Source organism: Rhinatrema bivittatum, chromosome 1, assembly GCF_901001135.1.
Source record: "Rhinatrema bivittatum chromosome 1, aRhiBiv1.1, whole genome shotgun sequence".
NCBI classification, from domain to species: domain Eukaryota; kingdom Metazoa; phylum Chordata; class Amphibia; order Gymnophiona; family Rhinatrematidae; genus Rhinatrema; species Rhinatrema bivittatum.
The window spans coordinates 509,329,743-509,349,436 of NC_042615.1; the positions used below are offsets into that span (position 1 = coordinate 509,329,743).

At 43.9% G+C, this 19,694-nt stretch overlaps 1 protein-coding gene across 2 annotated transcripts in view; it reads right to left on the bottom strand.

The window, feature by feature from the left end:
• The window catches only part of LOC115096618 (myoD family inhibitor domain-containing protein-like), a 48,795-nt gene extending 36,583 nt beyond the window's left edge, over positions 1-12,212 (bottom strand). For both annotated transcript variants that reach the window (XM_029611518.1, XM_029611507.1), the window contains exon 1: positions 11,755-12,212. The gene's annotated coding sequence lies outside the window, so the exon portion shown is untranslated. The remainder of the gene's footprint in view (positions 1-11,754) is intronic.
• Positions 12,213-19,694: the final 7,482 nt, after the last annotated feature.

Genomic DNA, 19,694 nt, shown 5'->3' on the forward strand with positions numbered 1-19,694 from the left:
AGTTTGGCAATTAGCAGAGCAAGTTGCTATTTGTACACATTTCTGTATGTGTTTTTTTCTCTTTATTTCTTTTAGCATTTTTGCTGATATAATTGAGTTGATAAATGCATTACAATAGTTTGATACTTCTGCGGTAATTGCAGCTTTCATCATTCTGCCCTTTCCCCATTGTTTCCAATTGGAGATAAGTCATGTGTTTCAGAGCAAATCTGAATACTTACATGGCCTAAGTATTCAATTATACTCAGAACACTTATGTGGCCTATCTCCATAAGAAACAATGGTGAAAGTAAAGAATGACAAAGGCTACAATTGCAAGCATCATTTGAATTCAAGCGTTGACTGAAGTGTGAAAAGCATTTTGGCTTCTTGCTGTCACAATACACGCACACTCTGTGTGCCTCCTCCATATTATTCCATGTTGCTGGTCAGGAAAGTGAAGTTGCTTACTTAAAAAGAGATAATGAACATCCTGCATATTCTGCAGGATGATGATCATTATTATTCTTTTTATTTCTTTTTTGTTTTTAAATCTGTTTTATTATTTTCCAACATTAATACTGTAGAAATATATTAACAAAGCTCGGCAAATGGTGAACTCTTCCATTGCCCCGCTCATCTTAGTTAAACAATGAATCCGCTACCCACAGAACATAGTACCTTTCTCCCCTCTCCCTGAAGGCATAATGTAAATTGGGGTTAAGCAAACGATGAAAGCATCCACTATTCATGTGTGCTGAGCCCAAAATTTACCTCAGTTATGTAAAACTATTAAGAACCAGACTTCTTGCTCAGTGCAACAGAAATTGTAGATAAAGGTCCCAAATATGTAGAAAATGCTTCTTGAAAAGATGTATTTTTTCCTTATACTGCTCGCAGACTCATCTGATGCAACCGATTCTTCCACTGAATTATCGTTCGTGTGTCCTCACTCAGCCAGCAATGCAAAATGGTTTTCTTTGCCTGAAGCAGAGGCTTACGTATCCATTGTCATATAAACTTACTGCCACAATCAATGACTTGCATATAATAAAAAAGAATTACCAAGGCTTCAAGGGGTAGAGAGATTCCCATTACGTAAAAACATATAATATTCATCTTTCCATTCAAAGATTCCCAAGGATTTGAATATAATGCCTTGTCTGTAGATAGGTATAGAAATGCTTTTGATCCAACTCATATTCAGTCCTAAGATCTGAAAAAATTTTATCCGACCCTCCTCATCTTTTTATGTCTTTTTTTTATGGAGATTTAATTCTCTTGCTTTGGCCAGGTCCAAAAGATTTTCTTTCTCCATATTGCCTGGAATTGTATAAACTAGAGACTCAATCTGCACTGGCCCCTCCAGCGGTATTCAGGGAGGTGGCAGAGTTGCAAGTAGCACTACTCGAAGGAGCTGGTATACACTAGAAGGAGTGAAGGAAGTTGCCATGGAAGCAGAAGAGGACCTGAACTCTTCTACCTTGTCCGTAGGAAGGAGTAGGCATGGTGGAACCAACAAGCAGCCCAAGGGGACCCACAGCAGCAGCATTGGAGGGACACTAGGCACCAGGGAGAGTACCAGGGATATTGGAACTCATCCCCCAAAAATCCCTGTAGTAGCCTGGGTCAAAGAAGTGGCACCATGAGATGAGGAGAAGCCCTCGGTGTTGGTACTCGTCCCAAGGAGAAGAGGGAAGAAGCTATTTCAGGCCGTACCAACAAGCCCTAAGGGTAGAAAGGAAGGATCACCTAGAAGAAGGAAAAGTCATGGATAGTGGAAGAGTAGCCTAGTGGATAGAGCAACAAACTAAGAACCAGGGAAGCCAAATCCCACTGATATTCCTTCTGACCTTGGACGAATCACATTACCCTCTATTGTCTCAGATATAGAAGTAGAGGCCCATTTACTCAGCATGTTTCCCATAGACACAAAATTAGAGAAAACCTTTAGTAAATAATCCCCTTAGATTGTAAGACATCTGAAGGCACGACTCCAGAGGGAACTCCGGAGAAGTGCCGAGGCAGGCGAGACGTATCCAAGCACGGGTGGACAGGCTGAAGATTAGGGGCTTCTGACCTGCCGAATCCGAATGCACCAGAAGAGACCCAACAAAGCAATGCTGGTCTCTGGGGTAGCCCTCTGGCCACTCGATAGCCCTTTTGGACCTGCCGCCTGGGAACGGCAGGTGCGACAGGACGGACAGAGGTCGAGGACAGGCGATGGTACTGGAACAAGGACGAAACATAGGCACTTGGAGACTTGGATGAGACGTAGGCATTTGGAGACTTGGACAAGGTTTCAGGCTACTCGGAGACTTAGACAAGGTTTCAGGATATTCGGAGACTAGGCAAGGATTCGGGGTCAGGCACTAGTACAGGCTGAGAACTGCACTGCAGCGTGCCCTACACAGCCGCCCATGGCTGGTCATGGACCACGCCAGAAGTGAAGCAGACTCCAGGCGAGGGAGTGAAAGCTTGGAACCAGAAACATGTTGAAGATTCAGGAGAGGCCTGCACCAAGACGCACACTACCCAGCTGCCTGTGGCTGGTTGTGGACCACGGTGAAGTGGAGCAGGTTCTGGCTTGAGTCTTGGGCATGGACGGAAGCAGGTACAAGGTACTCCGAAGACCGGGAACAGGATTCAAAACTCAGAACTCAGATTCAGGAACAGACCTCAGCATTAAAAACAGGAGCCTTCCGGAGACTTGCTCTGCAGACATGAAGACAGGTCTTGTGCCACGAAGCGCACTATATAGCCCCCCCATGGGCTGGTCACAGACCACGGACCACGGTATCCACTAATACTTTGATATGTGAGACCCAGTTTAAGTTTTTGTGGCTGATATATATTTCCCAAGCGAAAGCATGGCAGATGGGTGTGACCCCCACTAATAAATGTATAGAATATTCTTCAGGGGTAGGAGATTATTTGCATAGGTTCTGGGGATGTCCAATGATTCAAGAATTTTGGGTAAGGCTGCAAAGGAGAACTCAGAAGTTGTGGGGGGGGGGGGGGGGGCGGGGAGACTGTTCCGTTAAGGGCCAAGGTGAGGTTGTTTGGGTGCTATGGGGATATAGTGCCCAATCGGGAAGTGGGGAGACGTGGTTTCCTGGACAGAATGTCTAGAGTGGCGAAGCAACTAATTTTAGTTTACTGGATTAAGAAAGAAGCGCCAAAAGTTACACAATGGGAACAACGTATGTTTAAACTACTTAGCTTTGAATATCAAATGGTAAAGAAGAAGCATCTGGGAAAAAGAGGGGAAAATACACTTGCAATTTGGGAAGAATATTTGATGTCACTTTCTGCACAGGCCAGAAATTTAATGCTTACTCTTTAAGATTTGCTGTGAGAACTGCTATTTCAATCTTTTACTTCTGACTAACTGCTCTTCCTTATGATATAAAGTGGAGGAGAGGTTGCACCAGAGTAAGAGAGATCTGGATCATTTGCCTACCTTTAGTTTGGTTTGATGAAATGTGATTAAAATGAGTGAATGGTGGGAGGGTAAGGAGGCATGTGGTGGGGGAGGGGAAGAAATAAACAAGTGGACATAAATGTTTTTACTTATCTGCATAATTGTTGTTTTTTTTTTACTCTGCTATTTGTACTCTTAGCACTCGTTAATACGGTACATTAAATTTTGTAAAATACTAATAAAGTTTGAAAAAAAAAAATGTCTTAATTGCCTTCCGGATTATATCTCTCAAAGCGATTCCCAGCATGATTATTACAATAAAACCACATGCCATAAAATAAATCACAGAACAGACCATTATTAATAGACCATTTTTTTCGCTTTTGCTAGCGACTTGTCAAACCATTGACTTGAGCCATGCTTTTAATTTCTTTCTAAAACTCATAATGTCCTTCTCTGCCCTAAGAGCTTGTGGTTAACTGTTCCACATGCCTGGAATCATAAATGAAAATGATCTATTTGCCATCCACTGTTGCCGAAACCTTTTTACCTTAGGGAGTTGTAACAAATGTTTATTCACTGCCCTCAAGTTTCCACCTGATTCATGTCATTCTAATTTACTTCTTAAATGTGGTGGACACCAACCGTGCAACATCTTAAATGCCATCAGTAGTACCTTAAACTTACAATGTTCCTTTACTGGGAGCCAAAGTAGGCCCGACCATAATGGGAGTGGTATAAATTCTTCTTGTACTCCCTGTAAAGACACGAGCTGCGGTATTATGAATTACCTGAAGCTTTCATGTCAGTTTTGATGGAGCAGCCATAAACAATGCATTACATTAGTTGATATGGGAGAGAACAAGGGCATAAGCCACCATTTTCAGCATAGCCAGATCCAGATAAGGACGAAGTTGTCGCACCAGTTTCACTTTCAAATAGATGTGACAAGCCTTTTGGGAGATATGACTATCTAATCTCAAATGTCACACCCAGTGATTTAACCTTCTCTTTTGGTTCCAATTCCACCTCCTGCAGTTTAACACCGTTTACTATTTTTCCTACCCCCAACCAGCAGACCTCCATCTTATTAGTATTCAAAACTAATTTACCAGCCCCTACCCATTCTGCTACTTTTTGCAGGCATTGACTTATGCCTGAAGTGGTTTCCTCTAGATCTGAGCCAAAAGTGGACAAGATCTGGATATCATCAGCATAAATATATGCTGTAAAACCTGCTCCACACACACACAATACTACCTATCTGCCACATAAAGATGTTAAACAACAGTGGAGAAATAGAAGATCCCTGAGGGACTCCCAAGGTTAACTCTTTCATGCTGCAGGTTATACCCTGAAACGCCAACATCTGTTTTCTCCCTTGCAAAATAGCTTTCAAGCCAGGCAATCACCAAATTTCTCAATCCCAACAATCCATATCTTTGTAACAGAATATTATGATCTACCAGATCAAATGCACTTAAAAAAAAATCTAATAATATTAAAAGTGCATTTTCTCCTCTATCTAGCCTGGGTAGGGCATCTTCCATCAAAGCGACATCAATGTCTCTAGTTTTCTTTTGGTATCCGGCTAGGATTTGGAGGATAGACAGCAATGGAGTTTTAATTTCTCCAACCTGGAGACCTTAAAAAAGTGTGGTGGACCACTAACCCAGAGACTCACAGTGTATGGAGATTGTACAAAAGGTGGTAGTTTCTCTACACAGAGTAATTTCAAGTGCATCTTTTCCACCTGGAGATCACTGGAAAGGGAGAATATAAATTGTTGTGTCCAGTTTCTGGTATAGCTGGGGTATGAATTCTCTAAAGGTATAATGGTTCCTGGCTAGTCCCCTGTGTGACTAGTGGAAGATGGGGGGTGAAGAAAAAATGGTTGCATGCTGGTCCCTTGATTGATCAGTAGAGGTTTGTCTTGATGCTGAATTTAGCTGAAATTTTGTAAATGAGGTTGTTACTTTCCTGTCCATGAAGCGTAAATAGATTTCAGGTCACAGAATAGAAGCTACACATGCTTCTGATGAAGTATTTGGTTAAAGATTTCTCACAGGATCTAAGATACTGAAGTACTGTAGACCGTAAACATCTTCATTACGGTATGTCATGTTTCCTGGCTAAAGAAAAATCCTGTTTGATGCTGAAATTTTGTGTGTCGTGTCTTAACCAGTTTTCCGTTAGCTGTGGTAGCACCTTTTACAAACATTTGTCTTTTCAAGGTAGACACCTACGCAGGTGATAGGGTTCCTGAAGGCACTCCGAAATATGTAAATACAACAAGTGCAGATAAAGTTCTTGAAGGTGTAATAATTTCCAACAGACAGGTTTATTCATTCATTCAATATACGGCAACTCCACTGTATTACAAAAAGTTCTTTAAAGGGTCCCCCGACACGGACCCCGTGTTTCGCCAACAGGCTGCGTCGGGAGAGACGGTACTTTTTATGACACCAACCTGTAAATACAAATCAAATTCTAAATAGACCAAACACAAATAGGGCAAGCCGAAGTATAACAGAAAGTAATGAAAGTAAAATTGACATACCGGTGTTCTAAACTGTTATCACCTCACAGGGAGCACACGTATCTTACAGCAAAGCAGGGATTTAAACGCGAATGTCGCACCCAAGGGGCTGAACAATGAGCTAGAATGGAGTTTTTTCACTTGACTCTGTTTGCTGAGATCTGATTGGTTAATCTGTCTGCACTTGTGATTGATGCTTCCTTTCGCTCCAAAAATGAGTTCGCATTTAAATCCCTGCTTTGCTGTAAGATACGTGTGCTCCCTGTGAGGTGATAACAGATTAGAACACCGGTATGTCAATTTTACTTTCATTACTTTCTGTTATACTTCGGCTTGCCCTATTTGTGTTTGGTCTATTTAGAATTTGTTTTGTACTTACAGGTTGGTGTCATAAAAAGTACTGTCCCTCCCGACGCAGCCTGTTGGCGAAACACGGGGTCCGTGTCGGGGGACCCTTTAAAGAACTTTTTGTAATACAGTGGAGTTGCCGTATATTGAATGAATGAATAAACCTGTCTGTTGGAAATTATTAGACCTTCAAGAACTTTATCTGCACTTGTTGTGTTTACACTTATACTGCTGAGTGCTGCGTGTGCTCCAGTGCTTGTGTTTTGGATTCTCCTTACATTGCATTAACATCTGTTGGTTTGCTGTCATTATTAATATTGCTGTATATTTGCCCATAATGTTTAAGTGGTTGTGTGGTATAAAAAATTTGTCTTTTGTTGGTTTTTCAATTTTTTTTTGTGGGTGGCAGTGAGTGTGACTCCCCTCCCCCTTTAGGGTCACTAACTGGAGCTTTGAGGAATTTTCCAGGAATGAGGTCCAAAGGGTGTGAATTAGGGCAGTGATGTAGAGGTTTCTTCCTTCAAAGGAGATGGGACAAAGAGGGACGATATAAAAAGTGCTTTCCACAAGGTGCTGAAGGAGTTTTTGAAGGAGAGCCGATGGAGTTGGAGCCTGGTTTGTGTATGTTGCGTGCTGGGAGCCAGGAGGAACAGCAGGAAGCCGCAGGCCTAGCCTGGCATTCTAGTTTTGGGTTTGTGGAAAACGAAGAACTCTTCTACAAAAATGAGACAGGTTTTCCTGGGAACTTCTGACCACACAAAGCAAGTATGAAGATCTGCCTTAGGCCAGCCTGCTAGTCTGTGAGTACTTTGAGGAATTTCAGGAAGGATGCTATACTTTTTCTATAGGCTCAACAATAGAAATCCTGTGGGAGAAAGTATAGTGCTTAAGTGAATGAGAAGACTTAAGCTGAATAAGATCTATATTGTACAATTTATTTGGAGACTTTGAAAGAACTGTAAGCTGTGTTTTTCCCTGATTATTGTATCTTTGGGATTTTTTGTTTTTTTTGATCTGTCGAAACTTTTCTCTTGTTTGGAACACACTTTTTGACTTGACTTGTGTTATTTATTTTGCTTTGTGGACTGTGAAACCTCTCAGTGGCCCTGCAGGAGAATTCTTGCCCCGAATTGGGTGAGCAGTCCATGGCTCTCCAAGGCTAGGAAGTGTGGCTCCCTCCCCAAAGGGGGGGGGAGGGGTGTTACATTATTATATTTCATTAAATCTTGCATAATAAATTACAGTTTTAGCATCACTCTCTGTTATAATGTATAGTCACTCTGTTTTGAAGATGCTTTTTGAAAGTGTACAGGTAGTTTTGGTTACTTGTAAGCAATGTGAACCCTTGTAGCTGTGGTGAGGTTGGCGCAGCCTATGGGGCAAACCCCATAGGCCCTCACTGACAGCTGGCGGAGGCTGGTTGGCAAGAGACTGGTCTAGGGCTTCACCTATACCAGCTCCTTTCCCCGTAGGTTGAGCCCCTGGGTTCCCGGGGTCAGCAGGACCTAAGGCAATGATCTCTTGTAGAATGAGGAGACTGAACCCAGGGCCAGGCAAGGATCAGAGGCAGGCAGCCGTCAAGGATGATCAATGTCCAGACAAGAAGTCAGTGGCTGGCAGCAGGGAAGAGTGGTCAGTGTCCAGGCAATGGGTCAAATCCAGGTCGTCAGTGTGAAGAAGAGACAAGAAGGAAACAAGAGGGACTGACACAGAAGGGTTGGCAGGCAGGCAAGGAAGTTGGATATGATAAGGTATGGCAGGTTGACGAGACGAAGCAAGGCTTGAGGCAAGGCAGGCTGGAGAGATGAGGCGAGGCTAGACGAGACAAGGCAGGCTGGAGAGACGAGGCAGGATAGGCTGAAAAGGCAAGGCAAGGCTGGATGAAGGGAGAAGGACGCAACACGAACTACCACTGGTAGGAGGACCTGTTGCTGAGGCAAGGTAGGGGCATCTGCTGGGTCCTTTTATAGGGCTGGAGATGATGATGTCATTTCTGGGTGCCATGTCGTTTTTCCCCACCGCGGATCCTTTTAATATTGAGACATCAAGTGCATGCGTACCTGTGCAGGGAGCTGAAGGTGGCCGTGTCCTGCCGCGTGAGGAAAGGTCGGCGGTGTCCACCGTGCAGGAAGGGCCCAGGTGCTGGCCGTGTCAGGGTAAGTCCATTGGCTTGCAGGGACGCCCCACAAGCTGCCAAACCCAACAGTACCAACCAATCGTATGTAAGGTTTTCAGCATTTCCTTATCCATACAGTTCATGTCTATTGCAGGATACATTTCCAGTGTCAGCCCTTTCAGCATCTGGCTCTGAACGACTGCCAGAATCTGAATCTGATCTGGAGCTGCCAGTGGAAGAGATGAAAAGAAAGCGTGTTGATTGTACTTTACTCTGGGTCTGAGGTCAGCTAGCTGCTGGTTTGTTATTTCCTCTGCTCCCTGCTGTGCTGGAGGCCCTAGCACTAATCTCCTCCCACCCTCTGCCTCTCTCTTTCTTACTTTTTCTCTGTGTCTCTCCCATTCTCTTCAGATTCAAAGAAATTGTTAATAGGACAGTTTGCACATGATTGGCTTTGATTGTGCCAGGCCTCTACGAAAGCAGTGGTGGTTACAACCCTAAACAGCAGTCAAGCTTCCAAGAAGGCTAGGGTCACCTCCATGTAGGGTCCACAGATAAAACCCAAACCGAAATGAACATAGAAAAGCTGGCTTTTTACTCAGTTAAATACATTAATGATTTCTGTATTTTACAATGGCCTCGCTAACCTTGGTGGCTGTGGTGATTATTATTATAAAATGTGGCAATAAGACATAGAAGGGGGGCCCGGGTGCTGGCTCACGGATTGGTCTTGTAAGAATCAGACCTGAAATAGCCTAGCAGCGGAGATGGTGGAGGCCAGCACAGTATCAAGATTTTGGACTTGCTTATGGCACATAGACCGTATATTATGAAAATGGTCGAGAAGTCAGGTAAAAGGCATGGGAGTGGGTGCTGGTGTTGGCTCCCTGATGGGGGGAGTTTGCATGTGCATCTACCTCATGTGGGCGGATCTCAGCTGAACAGATTGGATGGGTCCTCTTGGGCTTTCTCTGTGATCCTTTATTATGTCACTATATTCCTCTAAAAATGGTAAAAGGAAAGAATCACAAAGGACAATGACAAAGACAATGTCTGGATTCTTGTGCTGGTCTGTCTTGTATCTGGTCAGGTTATGGTTCTGCTCTGGTGGCAGAATGCTACAGATTTCGCTGCTATCACTACTATTTTTCCTGTTTTCCCCAGCAGTATAAGAAGGCTTTCCTGTTCGTTCTTTTTGTGAAAAGTCTTTCATTTTATCTGTCACTTTTGGGAAAGCTGCATCTCTTATATCTTGGTATTTTGCACGGTGCAGGAGAGAGGAGAGCAGTATTTCTGTTTCTCTGGTGTTGCACTGCATGAAGATTCTTACTTGTTAAGGCTCCCAGTTCAGTTGTTGTCTGCCCATTTATTTTCTGTTTGTAATTTGTGGTTGCTTATTCTGTAGTTGGTCAAGGTCTAGGTAGACTCTATGTGTGACCCAGACGAGGGATTTCTGTGAAGGAATCAATAGCAGTCCAGTTTGTTTTCTTTTCTAATCTACAGACTGGAATGCTGACTCGTGGGGCAGTGACAATGAAAGTTACATAAAGGACAACCCCAGGCATTTCTCTCCATTTTATTATCCTGTTATTCGCATGGCAGGGAATAAAGAGCATCCCCAGGCATTTCTGTCGCCTCTATTGCACTGCAATAAAGAAATTTTGACTGATTTTGTTTCTGACTTTGGGACTTATTTATACATCGGCCTTGTGTGTTTTCGGAAGGTGATTAAAACTAAACAGAAAACAATAAATAATATTATGTTCTCTTTTTGAGAACATTGACAAGAATGCTGCAGCACTGCTTTATTCATTTATTTGATTTGTATTCTGCCTTTCAGCACTTCAGAGCAGATTACCTTTGGAGAGCACCTGTGGAGAAGCACTAGATTTCAGAAGCACCTCTCTGCAGAGGATGAACACTATGGGAAGGGGTAGTGGAAAGTTAGTTTCAAACAGGCCGATTCAGTAAAAATGCGGGAGAGCAGCGAAAGCCCGCTCTCCCGGCGCACGCACTGGCCACTCGCCGGTGTGCGCGATTCAGTATGCAAATGAGGTGGTGCGGTAGAAACGGGCAAAAGGAGGCGCTAGGGACACTAGCGCGTCCCTAGCGCCTCCTTTTAGCCCGGAGCAGCGGCTGTCAGCGGGTTTGACAGCCGACGCTCAATTTTGCCGGCGTCGGTTCTCGAGCCCGCTGACAGCCACGGGCTCGGAAACCGGATGCCAGCAAAATTGAGCGTCCGGTTTTTGGCCCGACAACCACCGGCCCATTTAAAAATGTTTTTTCTTTTTTTTTCTACTTTTTTTTACCCTTCGGGACCTCCGACTTAATATCGCCATGATATTAAGTCGGAGGGTGCACAGAAAAGCAGTTTTTACTGCTTTTCTGTGCACTTTCCCAGTGCTGGCAGAAACTAGTGCCTACCTTCGGGAAGGCGCTAATTTCTTAAAGTAAAATGTGCAGCTTGGCTGCACATTTTACTTTCTGTATAGTGGGGAATACCTAATAGGGCCATCAACATGCATCTGCATGTTGAGGGCGCTATTAGGTTCGGCGGGTTGGACGCGCGTTTTCTGCCCCTTACTGAATAAGGGGTAAGGGAAAACGTGTGTCCAAGAGTAGGCTAACAGTGCGCTCCGTCAGAGCGCACTGTACTGTATCGGCCTGAAAGAAAGGAAAAAGAGTGATTGCTTCTTTTCATTACCAGCAAAATTATCCAGAGCTCAGTACCTCTTCTACTGTACCTCTTCTCTCTTAACAGTCCTCACCTGTGGCTCTCCAATTCTCTCTCTCTCTCTCTCTCTCCATGCCTCTGTGTCCTTTCCTTCTGTTTCCCTCTCTTTCTCTTTATTTGTTCCCCCTTTTCTTTCTCCATCCCTCCTGTCCCCGAGTCACCACATTCTGGAGGCTCACTTCAGTTCAGTCTTGGTTTTTCTGATTGATACCCCCGTCCAGTTACTTTCTAGTCCCCATAGCATCCGTTACCCATGGAAGAAGCAGGAACTACAGATCCCCAGAAGGCACTGGGATGCAAGTTCCAGAACCAGGATTGGACCAAAAAAACCTTCCTCCTGGCACCAGGCAGCATAACAGCGATGATAATTTCTTCAGAGTGTACACAGCCCAGCACAAGAAAATTCACACTGCTGCAATGTCTCCCCTTCCCCAGAAGAGTTTATAGTGGAAATCTAAACACAGAGAGGTGAAAACACGTCCTGAAGGTGTCATGCAGGTAGGTGGTGGTGGAGAAGGGGGGGGGGGGGGGGGCAGGACTAGAAATCTCCCAGGACGGGCTGGCAGCCTAATAAATCCCTGTACAGCCTAGGATAGAAGAGAGCTGGCTCCTACCTGTAGGGTCGGTGCATCCACTTGTAGGGGGAAGTGTCCTCGGGATGGGGTCACCCCCTCGTTCTCTTCCGGCTCCCTGTCTGCTTCCTTTGGATGCTGCAGTCGCCGAAGTTCCAGGCTTTTATTCCATATAACATCCAGCCCTTCTCTCGGGCTCTGTCTCTCCTTCTTCCTTTCTCTTTATACACTTACCTTCCCACTGCCTCTCTCCATCTCTCTCAATGTCGCTCTCTCACATCTTCCCTTCTCATTGCCTGAATCTTTCTGTTTTTTTTCTCCTTCTTTCCTTCTCTCTCTCTCTCTCACACTCAGGCTAACTCCATCTCTCTTTCTCTTCCTCCCTTCTATCTTCCTCACTCTCTCTCTCCCCCTGCCTCCCTCCCTTTGTCTCTTTCTCTCTCTCACACACTGTATGTCCCAACTCTGTTTTCCTGCACCCGCTATCCGTTGAAGCCTGAAATGAACTGTATAGTCCTCACTGCATCCTGAAAACAGGAGCAAACATGAGAAAAATATTCAGAAAACAGAGTGAGAGGGTGGGGGAGAAAGATTTAACCCTGGTGCTACTACTAATTATATTACCATCATGCCTTGGCCCCAAGCCAAAACTGCTCATTATAGCAGGAAATCCCTGGACACCTCTGGCAAATGTGTTTAAAACACAAGTTGAAGGGAGGTAAAAACATTTTTTTCCAACATTAAACTTTGCTACTGTGGATGTATGTTTATAGTGACAGAGTCAGTTTATTTAAAAATAAACATAAGAATTTGAATTTATAGAGGGTTCTGTAATTGAACAGGATCCTAGTGCAAGTGATACATTTATACTACAGGAAGAAAGGTGCAGTCACTTCTGGGGTAGATATTAAAACAGCAAGTTTGGTGCCTGAAACACAGTTACCATACAGCTTCCAGAGTGGTAAGGGAATCAGTGGCAGAGCTGGGGATTACAATCGAGCACAGGTAGATAAAGAGACTCTCATGAGATCAAACACACACACACACACACATTTGAAGAACAGGTAGATAAAGAGACTCTCATGAGATCACACACACACACACACACACACACACTGTTATACACACACATCTGAAGAACAGGTAGATAAAGAGACTCTCATGAGATCACACACACACACAGCTGAAGAACAGGTAGATAAAGAGACTCTCATGAGATCACACATACACACATCTGAAGAACAGGTAGATAAAGAGACTCTCATGAGATCACACACACACACAGAGCTGAAGTACAGGTAAAGAGACTCTCATGAGATCACACATACACACATCTGAAGAATAGGTAGATAAAGAGACTCTCCTGAGATCACACACACACACAGAGCTGAAGTACAGGTAAAGAGACTCTCATGAGATCACACATACACACACACATCTGAAGAACAGGTAGATAAAGAGACTCTCATGAGATCACACACACACACAGAGCTGAAGTACAGGTAAAGAGCCTCTCCTGAGATCACACACACACACACACATCTGAAGAATAGGTAGATAAAGAGACTCTTCTGAGATCAAACACACACAGACAGAGCTGAAGTACAGGTAAAGAGACTCTCATGAGATCACACATACACACACATCTGAAGAACAGGTAGATAAAGAGACTCTCATGAGATCACACACACACACACAGAGCTGAAGTACAGGTAAAGAGACTCTCATGAGATCACACATACACACATCTGAAGAATAGGTAGATAAAGAGACTCTCCTGAGATCACACACACACACAGAGCTGAAGTACAGGTAAAGAGACTCTCATGAGATCACACATACACACATCTGAAGAATAGGTAGATAAAGAGACTCTCCTGAGATCACACACACACACACACACAGAGCTGAAGTACAGGTAAAGAGACTCTCATGAGATCACACATACACACACACATCTGAAGAACAGGTAGATAAAGAGACTCTCATGAGATCACACACACACACAGAGCTGAAGTACAGGTAAAGAGCCTCTCCTGAGATCACACACACACACATCTGAAGAATAGGTAGATAAAGAGACTCTTCTGAGATCAAACACACACAGACAGAGCTGAAGTACAGGTAAAGAGACTCTCATGAGATCACTCATACACACACATCTGAAGAACAGGTAGATAAAGAGACTCTCATGAGATCACACACACACACACAGAGCTGAAGTACAGGTAAAGAGACTCTCATGAGATCACACATACACACATCTGAAGAATAGGTAGATAAAGAGACTCTCCTGAGATCACACACACACACGGAGCTGAAGTACAGGTAAAGAGACTCTCATGAGATCACACACACACAGAGCTGAAGAACAGGTAGATAAAGAGACTCTCATGAGATCACACACACACACAGAACTGAAGTACAGGTAAAGAGACTCTCATGAGATCACACATACACACATCTGAAGAATAGGTAGATAAAGAGACTCTCATGAGATCACACACACACACACAGAGCTGAAGTACAGGTAAAGAGACTCTCATGAGATCACACATACACACATCTGAAGAATAGGTAGATAAAGAGACTCTCATGAGATCACACATACACACACACATCTGAAGAATAGGTAGATAAAGAGACTCTCCTGAGATCACACACACACACGGAGCTGAAGTACAGGTAAAGAGACTCTCATGAGATCACACACACACACAGCTGAAGAACAGGTAGATAAAGAGACTCTCATGAGATCACACATACACACATCTGAAGAATAGGTAGATAAAGAGACTCTCATGAGATCACACACACACACAGAACTGAAGTACAGGTAAAGAGACTCTCATGAGATCACACATACACACATCTGAAGAATAGGTAGATAAAGAGACTCTCCTGAGATCACACAAACACAACTGAAGAATAGGAAGAGAAAGTGACTTTCCTCGAGGTCGCTGACAGAGACGAGGATTAGAGCTGATAGTGGGGAGATGAAGGGATTCAACTGAGGTCACACTAAGTGACAGGACTGAGAGCTGAGGCACACAAAAACAGAAGTCTTGATTTATTTTTTTCCCACATAGACATAAAATTGGAAAAAGCTTTACTAAACCAACCCAAAGTAACTCACCTTGAGGTCACACAGAGAGTCAGCGACAGAGCTGGCAATTAGGACTGAAGAACAGGAAGATAAAGTGACTTTCCCAATACACTTTGAGGCTTTAGTGAACTGCAGCATTGCTCCCCGCTTGGACGGCAGGGGGAAGGGATGAACTGGATTCAAACGACAACGGAGGGCCCCGGCTTCCATGGTCCGGGATACTGATGCACAGACATGGAGTAAAAGGCACAGGACTCCTTCTACAGGCAAGTCCTAAAGGAAACGAAGAAAGCATGCATGGAGGTAGCTTGCTGGTGTGGCGGCTACCACCCTTAACCAATAAGCCTTGATACTTCTGATCCAACTCCAACATTGCTCTCTGCTTCAATGGCAGGGGAAAAGGGGAATTGGATTCAAACAGCAACCAACGAGGGCCCTGATTTTTACAGTCTGGGAAACTGATAAGCATGGGGGTAACCATCACAGCGCAGCAGTTACTACTCTTAATAGAAGCACGGGATTACTATCCTTAACCATTAAGCCTTGATGCTTTTGATGCAACTGCAACATCGCTCTCTGCTTCGTGGGGGGTGGGGGGGAGGGGGGTGGAAGGCAGAGGAATTTGGATTCAGAAACAACCAACACGAGCCATCACTTTTTTACAGTCTGGGGCACTAATGCGCAGATAAGAACACAAGAAATTGCCATGCTGGGTCAGACCAAGGGTCCATCAAGCCCAGCATCCTGTATCCAACAGAGGCCAAAACCAGGCCACAAGAACCTGGCAATTACCCAAACACTAAGAAGATCCCATGCTACTGATGCAATTAATAGCAGTGGCTATTCCCTAAGTAAACTTGATTAATAGCCATTAATGGACTTCTCCTCCAAGAACTTATCCAAACCTTTTTTGAACCCAGCTACACTAACTGCACTAACCACATCCTCTAGAAACAAATTCCAGACTGCTTCTAAGGCCAAGTCCATAAGCAAAGCATATCAAGCAGCACTGACTGATACGTGGGGGTAACCTGCATGGCACGACAAATACTACCATAGAAAGCTTGCTGGGCAGATTGGATGGACCATCGGTCCTTTTCTGCTGTAATTTCTCTGTTTCTATGTTACACACACAGGGTCGGTGACAGAGCCGGGCACCGGAGCTGAGGCACAGGGCCGGTGGAAGAACTAGGCAGACTATGCGGCTGCCTAGGGTGCCACCGGTCTGGGGACAGTGACGGCATGACTTCTCCTTCTTCCCGCCCACGTGGCCTGGAAGAGGAAGTGATGGGTCTGCAAGAGCGGGAAGAACAAGAGGCCATGCAAGAAAAAGAACAGCGCATCCCCCGGGCTGTTGCAGGAAGAGGCAGCACTGGTCCCAGGTTCGCGCGGCATTTAAGCAGAGGGGAAGCAGCAATACCACCCGCACCTTCACACAGGCGCATTCCTGGGCCATCGCAGAAAGAGGCAGCATTGGTCCCAGGTTCATGGGGTGTTTGAGCACAGGAGGAAAAGAAACAGCGCCCCCTTCTCCCCTCAATAAACAAAGCAACATCAGCGCCCGCAACCTCAAGAAAGAGGGTGCTGAAAAAGGAGGCTGCTGCTGGACTTGTACTTCTACTGGGGAGGGGGGAGGAAGTGAATGAGATCACGTCTGTCTGTCTGTGAGAGCACGTGTGTGTGTCTGTGACAGTGAAAGCATGTCTGTGTGAGAGAGCATGTCAGTGTGTATCTGCGAGAGCATGTGTCTGTGTGGGTGAGAGAGCATCTGTGTCAGTGACAGCATGTGTGTGTGTGTCTGTGAGAGCATGTGTGTGTTTGTGAGCATGTCTGCATGAAAGAGCATGTGTACGTGAGAGCATGTGTTTGTGTGTGAGCATGTCTGTGTGTATCTGTGAGAGCATGTGTCTGTGTGGGTGAGAGAACGTCTGTGTCAGTGACAGCATGTGTGTGTGCGTCTGTGAGAGCATGTGTGTGTTTGCGAGCATGTCTTGCATGAAAGAGCATGTCTATGTGTGTGTATGTGAGAGCATGTGTTTGTGTGTGAGCATGTCTGTGTGTATCTGCGAGAGCATGTTTGTGTTTGCGAGCATATCTGCATGAAAGAGCATTTCTGTGTGTGTCTGTGTGTCTGTGAGATCATGTCTATCAGGCCGATACAGAACGGAGCACCCGCTCTTCCACGATTCTTATAGTATTGGCCTGCTTGTGTGTGAAAGAGCTTGTCTATGTGTGTAAAAGAGCATGACTGTGTGTGTGTGTGTGTGTGTTGCTGTGTCTGAGAGAGCAGGTTTGTATCTGTGTGTGTGAGAGCATGTTCTATGATTGAGCATGTGTGCATATGTGAGGGAGAGAGATTGTGAGGATCAACCTCTCACTTCTCCCCTACTAATCCATGACAATCTCAGGGCATCTGCAAATCAAAAAATCCCAGGTATGAACAACCAGGGATTTTTTATCCGTTTTAAGCTTTAAATATTGGATGGTGTTTGAAATATTTTATTGGTCTTTGGAAAATTTATATGAGTTTTAAATTATTGGATGTTATTCTATTTGTCAGCTTTTTTGAAATTTTCTTTTTATTAGTATCATTGCACCAGCAGTTGAAGAGTGGAAGTGGTTCTTGGGGCTGCTGGCAAAGTCCATCTTGCTGACAGCTGAAAAAGAGAGGGAGAGGCCCAGTGTGAGCAGAGAAGAATGACAGAGAGAGGGAGCGTATTTGAATAAGAGAAAGAGGAAGCCTGTATGTGTGTGAGAGAGAGGGAGTTTATGTGAGAGAGAGAGGGAGCCATTGTGTATGAGAGGGAGTGAAAGAAAGAAAGCTTAAGTGTGTGTGTGTATGAGAGAAGAGAGCATTTATGAGAGAGGAAGCATGTGCTTGTGAGAGAGAGCTTGTGTGTGTGAGGGAGAGGAAAAGAGTGAGAGTGTGTGTGTGTGTGTGAGAGAGAGAGAGAGAGAGAGAAAGCATATGTGCATATTTGTGTGTGAGATACAGAAAAATAGCATGTGTGTGAGTATGTATGTGAGAGAATGAGCATGTGTGTGCTAGAGAATGTGTGTATATTAGACTGAGAGAGAGAGAGGAGGAAGTTTGTATGCCACACTTTCCTCCACTAATCTATGACAATCTCAGGTTGACTGGAAATCAAAAGTTCCCAGGTATGGGAATTTTTGTATTTTAATAGTTTTAATTATTGGGTTATATTTCATGTGTCTGATGTTTTGAAATTTGTATTGCTGTTTGGGAAACATTAAATAATGTTTATATGAGTTTTTAATTATTGGATGTTGTTCTATTCATCAGCTGTTTTGAAATATTTATTCTTTTTTTAGTATGGTTTTACTAATATGATTGATGTTTTATATTTCTTGATTTTATTTTTTGATGTTTATGAGGAATGTTAATGTTTCTATTTTTGTACTGTTGCAGTGTATACAGAGTCTGGCTGTTATGGTTTCCAGTTCAGTTTTTGTCTGCATGTTTCTATTTATACTTGGGTACCTTCATTTTCAGTTTTTATTTTAATGTTCCTGGGACTTTATCAGTAATACAAGAACAAAGATGAGAGAAATCACTGGAAAAATATTTTTTCCAGATAAATACAATTTTTGTTCTTGCCCTAATAAATACTGATACATTCTCTGGAAAAATAAAATAAAATGAAGATCCACATTTATAATTTATTGCTTCTTTAATCTGTATTTGGTGAGGGCCTGTTTGTGTTTAGCTTGTGTGACTGAAGTGAGGTATTCTGCTGGCATGTAGTTTCTGAGTAGGGATCTATAGCATCCTGGCTTGTTCTGTTTTCCTCTATAGGAGGGGTACTGGCGCTATAAGGCCTGGTGTAATATTTTCAATGTTGCCTTTTCAAAGGAAGGGTTGTTACTATTTGAGTGCTGGCAGTTAGTGCTGTTTTGGTACGGGAGATATACCACATTCTAATTGTAATTCAGTTTACTCATGGATTTCTGAGGGCCAAGTCCACCAACAATATGCTTCACGAAAGGGCGAATACCATAGGGGTTCCAATTGTCTTTTTTGCAGTGTTTTCTGGTTGGCACCACAGTAGTGCATGTAAATATAATATACATGCTGTTGTAAATGATACTTTGACCTCAGAAGATTGTAGTTTGAATGTCACTTTTCATGTAAAATTATTATAAAGATATTATTTTTAATTGTGTGTGGAGAGGGCCATGAGGGGTAAAGTGGGGCCAGGGATACAAGGCTACAAGATCCCCTAGGGTGCCTAATACCCTTACATCCACCCTGGAGACTGTCCATTCCAGCACAAGGACAACAAGCTAGCTTAGGGTGGGGTGTCAGGGATGGATGCAGCACCCAGAGACCTCCAAGAGAGGACATGTCAGCCTCCTGCAAACGAGATGCCCTTCTCTCCCATTCCTCCTTTATCCTAGCTAAATGAATGCATTTCTGTACCCTGCCAGGAATTAGGAAAGAAGTTTCATAAAAATAACCCAGCACAGTACAGACCTGCAATGCAAACAGTGTCAGGAAGGCAGTGAGTGATAAGAACTGATAAGGAAAGGATGGACAGGGTGGAGCAGCTTTATCCTGATGGAATTCCAGCTGCTGCCCAGTGCCTGTCTCTAGTGATTAAAATATCTCTGTGTAACAATGATCTTTTTGGGTGCTGACTGTGTATGTCTCTGCACTGTGACATGCAGCTCACATATACGTCTCAGGTTACTAGTTCCACACATAGAAATAAGGATCAATCAACAAGCTGTATGTGATACCCTTTTGTTGGACTAACATACTACATTTGTGACTAGTTTTCCAGAGACATCCTCCTTTTGTCAGATCAGTGACCTGGAAAACCTGTCACAGATGCTGGGAGTATTGCTCAGTGCT